Here is an 11971-nt window from a genome sequence, read left to right on the forward strand (position 1 = left end):
GTATTGGGGTGGGAGTTACCCGATTTTCCAGGTGTTGTGTGTCTCAGTTCCCCTGGCTAGGAAAACGGATCCCCTTCCCCCTTGCTGAATGTGTTTGCTCTTGCCTCTCTAGTTCTTTTAATTGTGATGTTAGAGCTGCAGCAGCTGACCAGCACCGATTGTCCGGCACTCTCTAGTGAGATGACCCCAGTACCTCAGTTGAAAATGCAGAAATCACCGGTCTTCTGTGTCGCTCGCGCTGGGAGTTGGAGACTGGAGCTGTTCCTATTCGGCCATCTTGCTCTGCCCCCTCTCAATTTCATTTAGTTCTGCTCTGATCTTGGTTATTTCTTTTCTGCTGGGTTTGGCTTTGGTTTGCTCTTCTTTCTCTAGTCCCTTGAGGTGTGACCTTAGATTGTCTATTTGTGCTCCGTCAACACTCTTTGATGCAGGCATTTAAGGCGATGAACTTTCCTCTTAGCACTGCCTTTGCTGTATCCCAGAGATTTCTATATGTTTTTGGTAACTTGTGTCACTATTATCATTCCATTCACAGAATTTTTTATTTTCCCTCTTGATTTCATTCTTGTCCCAACAATCATTCAGGAGCAGGTTATTTAATTTCTATGTATTTGCATAGTTTTGAGGGCTCCTTTTGGGGTTGATTTTCAACTTAATCCCACTGTGTTCTGAAAGAGTATTTGATAGAATTTCAGTTTTCTTAAATTTATTGAGACTTGTTTTGTGGCCTATCATATGATCTATCATGGAGAATGTTTCATCTGCTGGCAAATAGAATGTATATTCTGCAGCTATTGGGTAGAATGTTCAAATATCTGGTAGGTCCAAGCTATAGTTCAAATCCATTGTTCTATCAGCCACTGAAAATAGACATACACGTTTATTATTGCAATAGCAAAATGCTACCAGCTGGGTTGACCCTATAAAATCTTCCTTTTCTGGGAAAAAATCCATTAACAATTTCAAATAACTAAATAAAGGATGGACAGACAGTTAATAAAACTATAACAAGAGAATCTTGCTAGTCATTCTTTCTTCTTCTCTTCCAATCACATTACATCTTCAATCCAGGATATACAGTTTGCTCTTCCTTTAAAACTTATTAATATTCTGACCAATTCTACCAGCTCTGCTTCCATGATGCCAGCCAAACAGGATCAAAGGCATCGAATGGTTTTTTCTTAAAGGGAGTAGTTTGACTGCCAGGACCTACCGAGACCAACAACATTAAGAAAACTTCTGAAAATACCGTAAAAGAATTCTCTTTAAATAGTGAAGCAAAAAAAGCCCTTCCATTTGCATAGTTGCTTCAACAAAACTGCAAATTCACCATCAATTAAAACTGTAAATACAGGCAATAAAGGAAAGTCCATCATTTCGTCTTATTCTTCTGTTAGCTGTGACTCCATTTCTTCGCTTCCTCTTGTCACAAATCTCCTTGAAAGAAGTGCCTATTCCTTAAGTATTATTACTAATAAAATAAAAAACAACAGATGTTGGCATGGATGCAAAGAAAAGGGAATGGTAGTACATTGTTGGTGGGAACATAATTGGTTCTACCTCCATGGAAAACAGTATGGCGATATCTCCACGAATTAAAAAAAGACCTACTATTCCACCCAGTAATCCCAATACTCGGTATATACACCCCCAAAAAGAAGTCATTATATGAAAAGACACCTAAACTCTTATGTTTATTGCAGCACTATTCACAATAGGAAAGTCACAGAATCAAAGTAAGTGTCCATCAACAGTTGATTGAATAAAGAAAGTGTGCTATGTATACACCAGGGAACACTAAGTAGCCACAAAAAAAATGAAATTCTGTCCTTTGCAGTAACATGGATGGAGCTGGAGACTATTATCCTATGTGAACTAACTCAGAAGCAGAAAGTCAAATACTGCATGTTCTCACTTACAAGTTGGGAGGTAAACAATGGGTACATATGGACATAAAAATAGAAATAATAGACACTGGGGGCTCCAGAATTGGGCAGAGAGAGGAGGGAGTGAGGGTTGAAAGATTATCTATTGAACACGATGTTCAGTATTTGAGTAATGGGTACACTAGAAGCCCAATCCCTACCATTATGCAATACGCTCAGGAGAAAAAAAAATGCACATGTGCCCCCAAATCTAAAATTTAAAAAAAAGTCTAACCCTCTTTATGCAGGGTTTAAAGGATAAAATAAAGTATAGCTATACAAGCTTTCATATAATAATAGATGAAAATATATATATTGATTACTCAAAAGGAAAAAAGAACTACATAGTCTTACTTTCTTATAATTTCTTCATTAATCTCCCCTCAAACTCAGTCTGAACGGCCTTCTACCTTTCCACCTCATAGAAATGATTCTATAAAAGTCATTAATGGCCTGCGTATTGCTCAACACAATGGTCAGCAGTCAGGCCTCATCTAACTTAACCTGCCAGTTGATTATTCCTTCCTCCTTGATAAACTTTCTTTACTTAGCCACCAGGACACTGAACTCTCTTGGTTTCTTCTCATCTCACTGTTTGCTTCATCTCAGTGTTCCTTACTGCTTCCTCTTTTTCTCCTGACTCCTTTATCTCGGATTGACCCAAGGCAGTTTCTCTTCCTTTTTTAGCTGTAATTACACCCTTGGTGATGGCAATCTCTCAGATTTGAAATGTTATCTATCTGTTACAACCCTCCAATATATATCCCCAGTCCAAACCTCTCTACTAAACTCTAAACCCATATGTTCAACTCTCTGCACTTGGACATACAAAAGCATCTCAAGTTCAAGATTCCCAAAGCTGAGCTTCTGATATCCTTCCCCCTTAAACGTGTTCTATCCACAGCTTTGCCAATCTCAGTTGATGGCTTATTCAACAGGGCAGTGCCTTGGACCAAATCCTGGTAATTGCTCTCAATTCTTCCCCTTTTATCACACCCCACATCCAATCCACCAGAAAATAGAGTTTGCACTTTTTAAAAAAACATACAAATATTCTGACCAATTCTACCAGATCCACTTCTATGATGCCAAAAACTCAGGATTAAATACATCCAATGGTTGTCTTCAGAGACAGATGTTTGTATGTCAGGACCCATTGAAAAACAAATGCCACTGATGTATTTTTTGGGAGCCAGTGTTTCTTACCTGATGGTTGCTATAAGGACCCTCCTATTATTCTCCACTCCAGGGAACATAATGCAATCAGTGTGTGCGTAAGTAAACCTAAGACACAGTTGAAGATGAAAAGATGATTTTGTTAGTTTGAAAGCCAATTACGAAGGTAGAGGAGCAAGATGGTAGAATAGAAGGCTCCGCTGATCATCCCCCATGGAAGGACAACAGGTTAACACAGACCTGCCCAGAAAAAACACCTTCATAAGAACCAAAACCAGCACTCATAGTACCTGGTTTTAACTTCATATCCCTGAAAGAGGCACTGAAAAGATAGAAAAAACAGCCCTGAATCAGGGGCATCATCTCCGCCCATCCCCACCCCCACCCCACACACTCCCTGACAGCAACAGTGTGGTACAGATCTCTGGGCAGTGGTGGAGGGAGAACAGCGATTGTGAGGCAATGGACTTAGTGCTGTCCTGCTAGAGTAGAAAGAAGAACTGGACCAAACTTGGCTGATGCCTGCCCTGAAGGGTAAGCCCCAGTCCAGCAGCATTCACTACAAGTTGACTTAAGGGCTTTTGGGTCCTAAGGGTACATCAGTGGTAGACTGGCAGTGCTCCTCATGGCCTGGAGAGGCAATGGCTACAGAATCAGGCTTCTCTGCCTTTTGAAAGGGGACAGAATAGTGGGAAGGACTGTGTCATGTAGTTTGAGGGCCAGCTCAGCCGCAATACGATAGAACACTAGGTAGATTTCTAAGGTTATTGAGTCCAGTCCCTGACTCCCAGATGGGACTTCTGGACCCACCTGGGGCCTGGGAGATCTCCCTGACCTAAAGGGAAAAACACAGGCCTGGCTGGCTTTGCCGCCTGCTGATACTAGAGCCCCAGGGCCTTGAGTAAACATAGGCAGCAGCCTGGCAGTGGTTACGGCAGATGTTGGGGGAGACTCAGTGCTGTGCTGCCACCGGGTATGACCTAGCACGCTTATAGTGGTGGTAGCCACAGGGGTGTTTGTGATACCCTTCCCCCAGCTCCAGGCAGCTCAGCACGGAGAGATTCTAGTTATTTGGGAGAAATTTAGGGAAGAGAGCAGTCTCTGCCTGGTAATCCAGAGAACACTCCTGGATCTTGTCCAAGACCATCAAGGCCATACCTCTAAGAATCTGTAAAACACAAATCTCCTTGAAAGAAGTGCCTATCACTGATGTTTATTGTGGCACTATTCACAATAGCAAAGACTTGGAACCAACCCAAATGTCCATCAATAATAGACTGGATTGAGAAAATGTGGCACATATACATCATGGAATACTATGAAGCCATAAAAAAGGATGAGTTCATGTCCTTCGCAGGGACCTGGATGAAGCTGGAAACCATCATTCTCAGCAAAGTATCACAAGAACAGAAAACCAAACACCACATGTTCTCACTCATAAGTGGAAGTTGAACAATGAGAACACATGGACATAGGGAGGGGAACATCACACACTGGTGCCTGTCGGGGAGTGAGGGGCTAGGGGAAGGATAACATTAGGAGAAATACCTAATGTAGGTGATGAGTTGATGGGTGCAGCAAACCACTATGGCATGGGTATACCTATGTAACAAACCTGCACGTTCTGCACATGTACCCCAGAAGTTAAAGTACAATAATAATAAAAAAAGGAAAGAAGTGCCTATTTCTTGAGTATTATCACGTTATTGGGCTTGGGGGCATCCAATGAAGTAGATACAGCTTAGGTCACCACACCCAAGTCCTTTCAAATATCTGGAAAGCCTTCCCAGGAAGGACGGCTACAAATAAGCAGAGCCAGTGAAGACTACAATAAATACCTAATCTTCCAGTGCGTACACACCGAATAACATCTACCAGCATTAACATCAACCAGGAAAACATGATCTCACCAGATGAGCTAAATAAAGGACCAGAGACCAGTTTTGAAGAAACAGAGATATGTGTCCATTCACACAGAGAATTCAAAATAGCTGTGTTGAGGAAACTCAAAGAAATTCAAGATAACATAAGAGGAATTTGGAATTCTATCAGATGTATTTAACAAAGAGATTGAAATAAAAAGAAAGCCAATTAAACTGCTCCACTGACACGTTTCCAGATTCAAGGTCTGTAAACCACTTTTTTCAATGATTGTATGAAGCAGAAAGTTGATGTCAAGGTAATCAGCAGCGACACCCAGGTATCACATCAAGGGCTTTGAATTAATTTCAGGAGAGTCAATCCCAGTGCAGTCAAGCAAATAACAAGAGTGAAGCCAACAATCTCACGAATACTTCTGAAAATATTGGGAAAGGATTTTCTTTAAATAGTGAACAACAACAAAAAAAACCTTCCATTTGTGGAGTTACTTTAATAAAACTGCAACCTCAGCATCAATTAAAACTTTAAGGCCAGAGCAATAAAGAAATATCTGTCTCTTGATCTCATTCTTCTGCTAGCTACAGCCCCATTTCTTTGCCTCCTCTTGCCACAAATCTCCCTGAAGGAAGTGCCTAGTCTTTGGGTAATATTAAAAAGTCAAAACACAACAGATGTTGGTGTGGATGCAGAGAAAAGGGAATGCTTGTACACTCTTCGTGGGAAGGTATGTTGGTTCTACCTCGATGGAAGACAGTGTGGAGATATCTCAAGGGATCAAAAATAAAACTACATTTCAACTCAGCAATCCCACTATTGAGCACCTCCCCAAAGGAAAAGAAATGATTATATAAAAAAGACACCTGGACTCGTATGTTTATTACAGCACTATTCACAATAGCAAATTCATGGGACCAACCTAAGTGTCCATCAACACTTGACTGGATAAAGAAAATCTGCTACATATACACCATAGAACACTATGTAGCCATGAAAAGCATGAAATCTTGTCCTTGGCAGAAACATGGATGAAGCTGGAGTCTATTATCCTAAGTGAACTAACTCGGAAGCAGAAAATCAAATACTCGGGTGATGGGTACCTCAGACGCCCAATCCCTGCCATTATGCAATACACCCGTGTAACAAACATGCACATGTACCCCCTGAATGTAAAAGTTTTGGAAAAAAAAAAAAAGAATCTTGACTTTCTTTATGCAGGGTTTAGAGGGTAAAATAATTAAAGCATATGCAAGCTTTCATATAATAATAGATGATAAAATCATGTTGATTACTCAAAAGGAAAAAACTGCCTATTCTCACTTTTTTTATATTTTCTTCCTTCATTTCTTTTTAAACTCAGTGTGAAATGACCTTCTCTCTTTCCACCTCATAGAAATGATTTCTGTGAAAGTCATTAATGGCCTGCACATTGCTAAACACAACGGTCAGTTATCAGTCCTCATCTTACTTAACTTGTCAGTTGATTACTCTTTCCTCCTTGATAAACTTTCTTCACTTAGCCACCAGGACGCTGGAATCTCTTGGTTTCTTGCCCCATCTCAGTGTCCTCTACTGCTTCCTCCTTTTCTCTTGACCTCTTTATCTTGGATTGACCCAATGCTGTTCCCCTTCTCTTTTTTAGCTGCACTTACTCCCTCGATAATCTCAACCTCTCAAGTTTGCAATGTTGTCTGTTACAAGCCCCAAATTTATATCCCCAATTTAGATCTCTCTACTAAACTCTCAAGTACTAAACTCTCTGCACTTGGTTGTACAACAATCATGTCAAATTCAAGATTCCCAAAGCTGATCTCTTAATATCCTTCTCCTTTAAATGTGTTCCATCCACAGGTTGGCCAAACTCAGTTTATGAATTCTTCACCCGTCCAGTGTCTTGGGCAAAAATCTTGGTAGTCACTCTTTATTCTTTTTTTATCACATCCCGCATCCAATTCACCAAGAAATACAGTTTGCTCTTGCCTTAAAATATATAGGTATTCTGACAAATTCTACCATCATCCACTTCCGGGATGCCAACAAAACAGGATTAAATACATCTAATGGCTGTTTTCAGAAAGAGTCGTTTGTTTTCTGGGACCCACCAAAGAAATGCCACTGATGTACCTTCTGGGGGACAGTATTTCCTACATGATTGCTGCTGTAAGGACTCTCCTATTATTCTCCACTCCAGGGACCATCAAACAATTGGTGTGTGCATAAGTAAACCTAAGACACAGGTGGAAATGTAAATATGATTTTGTTAGTTTGAAAGCCAATTACGAAGGCAGAGGAGCAAGATGGTGGAACAGAAGTTTCCACTGATTATCCCCCCTACAAAGATCCCAAGTTAACAAGTATCTAATTTGAAAACAAACAAACAAACCTTCATAAGAACCAATAATCAGGTGAGCACTTGTAGATTCTGATTTTAACTTTATCTTGCTGAAAGAGGGACTGAAGAGAGAAAAAAAACCAGCCCTGAATCTCTGGTACCACCTCCCCCAGCACTCCCTGGCAGCAGCATAGCGGTATAGAGATCTCTGGGAGCTGGGAGAGGAAGAACATAGCACTGGTAAGGCATTGAACTCAGTGCAGTCCTGTTAGAGAAGAAAGGAAAACTGGACCATATTCAGCTGACGCCTGCTCATGGAGGAAGCATTTAAACTAGCGCTAGCCAGAGGGGAATCAGATCCCAGTGATCTTGAACTTGAATGAACCTGAGAATCTCACCACTGACAGCTACAGCATTCTGTGTCTCCAAGGAACCTGGAAAGGCAGTCTAGGCTGTAAGGACTGCACCTCTTAGGTTAGTCCTAGTGCTCAACGAGGGCCAGAAACAGGGGAGTTGGAAACAGTGCACATGCCAGAAACAGTGCACGTGACATACCGAAACACCAGCTTGGGCAGCCAAGGGAGTACCGGCATCTCCTCCCCTAACTCCAAGCTGCATAGCTCACAGCTCCAAAACATACCCCTTTCTTTCACTTGAGGAGAGGAGAGGGAAGAATGGGGAAGGCTTTGCCTTGCATCTAGGATATCAGCTCAGCCACAGCAGGATAGGGCACTGGTTGGAGGCATTAGGCCCTCTTTCCAGGCCCTAGCTCGCAGATGGCATTTCTAGACACACCCTGTGCCAGAAGGAAACTTGCTGTCTTCAAGGAAAGGACCCATTCCTGGAAGCATTCATCACCTGCTAACTGAATAGTTATTTATCACCTTGGACCCTGAATAACATGCAGCGATACCCAGGTACCATGTTGAGGGCCTTGGGTGAGCCTCTGAGACCTGCAGCTTCAGCTGAGACTCAGCACATTCCCATCTGTGGTTGTTATGGGGCAAGGCTCTTGCTTGAGTAAAGCAGAGGGAAAAGTAAAGGGGACTTGGTCTTGCACCTTAGGTACCAGCATGGCCACAGGGAGTAGAGCACCTATCGGGGTCTTGGAGTCACTGACTCTAGGACTTGACTTTTGAACAGCAATTCTGAACCTGCCCTGGGCCAGAGGAGAGCCCACTGCCCTGGAAGGTGAGCCCCAGGCCAGGCAGCATTCACTACAAGCTGACCTAGGAGCTGGTGAACCCTAAGAGAATGTCGGAGGGAGTCTGGTGGTGTTCCTTGTGGCCTGGAGTGGCAGTGGCTATGGGGTGACCACAGCCTTTGGAAAGAGCAGGGAAGAGTGGGAAGGACTATGTCTTGTGGTCTGAGTGCCAGCTCAGCCACAATACAATAGAACACCAGGTAGGCTTCTAAGGTTTTTGACTCCAGTCCCTGACTCCTGGATGGCACTTCTGGACCCACCTAGGGCCTGGGGGACTTTGCTACCTGCTTATATTAGAGCCCCAGGTTCTTGAGCAAACATAGGCAGCAGCCAGGCAGTGGTTACAGAAAGCCTTGCGGGAGAACCAGTACTGTGCTGGTTTCAGGTCTGACCCAGAGCAGTCATAGTGGTTGTGGCCACAGTGGTGTTTGTGTCACCTTTCCACAGCTCCAGGCAGCCCAGCACAGAGAGACTCTGTGTTTGGGAGAAATTAAGGGAAGAGAACAAGAGTCTCTGCCTCGTAACTCAAAGAATTCTCCTGGATCTTGTCCAAGACCATCAATGCGGTCGGTACCTCTAAGAGTCTGCAAGAAGCATCACGTCACTGGGCTTGGGGTATCCTCTAAAGCAGATACAGCTTAGATCACTACACCTGAGTTCTTTCAAATATCCAGAAAGCCTTCCCAAGAAGAATGGCTACAAATAAGCCCAGACAGTGAAGACTACCACAAATACGTAACCCTCCAATGCCTAGACACTGAAGGACATCTATTGGCATCAACACCATCCAGGAAAACATGACCACACCAGATGAACTAAATAAGGCACCAGGGACCAATCTTGGAGAAATAGAGGGATGTGACCTTTCAGGCAGAGAAAAATAGCTGTGTTGAGGAAACTCAAAGAAATTCAAGATAACACAAAGATGGAATTCAGAATGCTTTCCGAAGTATTTAACAAAGAAATTGAAATAATTAAAAAGAAAGACAGTTAAACTTCTCCAGTGATATGTTTCCAGATTCAAGGTCTATAAGCCACTTTTTTCAATGCTTGTCTGAAGCAGAAAGTTGATTTCAGGATATTAGCAAATAAAAATATAGTGAGGCCAACAATCTTAAGGATGCTTCACAAAACATGGTGAAAAAATTTTCTTGAAATAGTGAACAAAAAATAAAAGCCTTTCTATTTGTGGAGTTGCTTCAATAAAACTGCAACTTCTCCATCAATTAAATTTTTTTGTTTTGTTTTGTTTTGTTTTTTTTGAGACAGAGTCTCGCTCTATCGCCCAGGCTGGAGTGCAGTGGCACGACCTCCGCTCACTGCAAGCTCCGCCTCCCCAATTCATGCCATTCTCCTGCCTCAGCCTCCCGAGTAACTGGGACTACAAGGACCCGCCACCGCGCCTGGCTAACTTTTTTGTATTTTTAGTAGAGACGGGGTTTCACCGTGTTAGCCAGGGTGGTCTCGATCTCCTGACCTCATGATCCACTCGCCTTGGCCTCCCAAAGTGCTGGGCAATTAAAACTTTAAATCCAGACAATAGAGAGAAGTCCATCTTTTGATCTCATTCTTCTGCTAGCTGTGGCTCCATTTCTTTGCTTCCTCTTGGGTGTTATTAATAAAACATCAAAAACAACAGATGTTGGCATGGATGCAGAGGAAAGGGAATGCTTGTACACTGTTTGTGGGAAGGTAGATTGGTTCTACCTTTATGAAAATCAGTGTGTAGATATCTCAAGGAATTAAACATAGAGCTCGCCTTCAACCCAACAATCTCGCTACTGGCTACCTACCCAAAGGAAAAGAAACACCTGCACTGCTATGTTTATTTTATTTCTTTTAAAAAATTTTATTTATTTGTTTATTTTTTGAGTTTTGCTGTTGTTGCCCAGGCTGGAGTGCAATGGCACGATCTCGGCTCACTGCAACCTCTGCCTCCCAGGTTCAAGCAATTCTCCTGCCTCAGCCTCCCGAGTAGAGTAGCTTGGATTACTGGTGCATGCCACCACGTCCAGCTAATTTTTCTATTTTTAGTAGAGACAGTGTTTGGCCTTGTTGGCCCAACTAGTCTCGAACTCTTGACCTCAGATGATCCACCTGTCTCAGCCTCCCAAAGTACTAGGATTACAGGCATGAGCCACAGCGCCCAGCCTGTTCTCCTATGTTTATTCCAGCACTAGTCACAATAGAAAATTCATGGAACCAATCTAAGTGTACATTAACAGTTACTGGATAAAGAAAATATGCTACATATGGCCAGGCATAGTGGCTCACACCTGTAATCCCAGGACTTTGGGACGATCACGAGCCGGGTGGATCACTTGAGGTCAGGAGTTCGAGACCAGCTTGGCCAACATGGTGAAATGCCGACTCTACAAAAAATATAAAAATTAGCTGGGTGTGGTGGCCACCACCTGTAATCCCAGCTTCTCAGGAAGCAGAGGCAGGAGAATCACTTGAACCCAAGAAAACATGCTTCATATACACTATGGAATACTATGTAGCCATAAAATAATAAAATCATGTCCTTTACAGCAACGTGGATGAAGCTGAAGGCTATTATCCTAAGAGAGCTAACTCAGAAGCAGAAAATCAAATTCTGCATGTTCTCACTTAAAATGGGGGTAAACGACGGGTACACATGGACATAAAAAATGGAAATAATAAACACTGGAGACTCCAAAAAAAGGCAGAGAGAGGAGGGAGTGAGGATTGAAAGATTACCTATTGAACACAGTGTTCAGTTTTTGAGTGACGGGTACGCTAGAAGCCCAATCCCTAACATTGTGCAATACACCAATGTAACAAACATGCACAGGTACCCCCTAAATCTAAAATTTTGAAAAAAGAAATCTTGAGCATCTTTGTAAAGGATTTAAAGGATAAAATAAAGAACAGCCATGCAAGCTTTCATATAATAGATGAAAAAATTATATTGACTACTTAATATGAAAAAAAGAACTGCATAGTCTTACTTTCTTCTAATTTGTTCACTCATTTCTCCTTAAACTGAGTCTGAAATGGCCTTCTCTCCTTCCACCTCATAGAAATGATTCTGTGAAAGTCATTAATGGCCTGCATATTGCTAAACACAATGGTCAGTTATCAGGTCTCATCTTACTTAACCTGCCAGTTGATTATTTCTTCCTGCTTGATAAACTTTCTTCACTTAGCCACCAGGACACGGAACTCTCATGGTTTCTTCTCATCTCACTGTTTGCTCCATCTTCATGTCCTTTACTGCGTCCTCCTTTTCTCTTGACTTCTTTATCTTGGGTTGACCTAATGCTGTTTCCCTTCTGTTTTTCAGCTGTACTTACTCTCTTGGTAATCTCAGCCTCTCACGTTTTAAATGTTATCTATCTGTTACAAGCTCCAAATTTATATCCCCAATTCAGACCTCTGTACCAAACTCTAAACTCATGCATTCAACTCCCTGCACTTGGACATACAACA

This window comes from Rhinopithecus bieti, unplaced genomic scaffold (genome assembly GCF_001698545.2).
Source record: "Rhinopithecus bieti isolate Rb0 unplaced genomic scaffold, ASM169854v2 scaffold_15776, whole genome shotgun sequence".
Classification (NCBI taxonomy): Eukaryota; Metazoa; Chordata; class Mammalia; order Primates; family Cercopithecidae; genus Rhinopithecus; species Rhinopithecus bieti.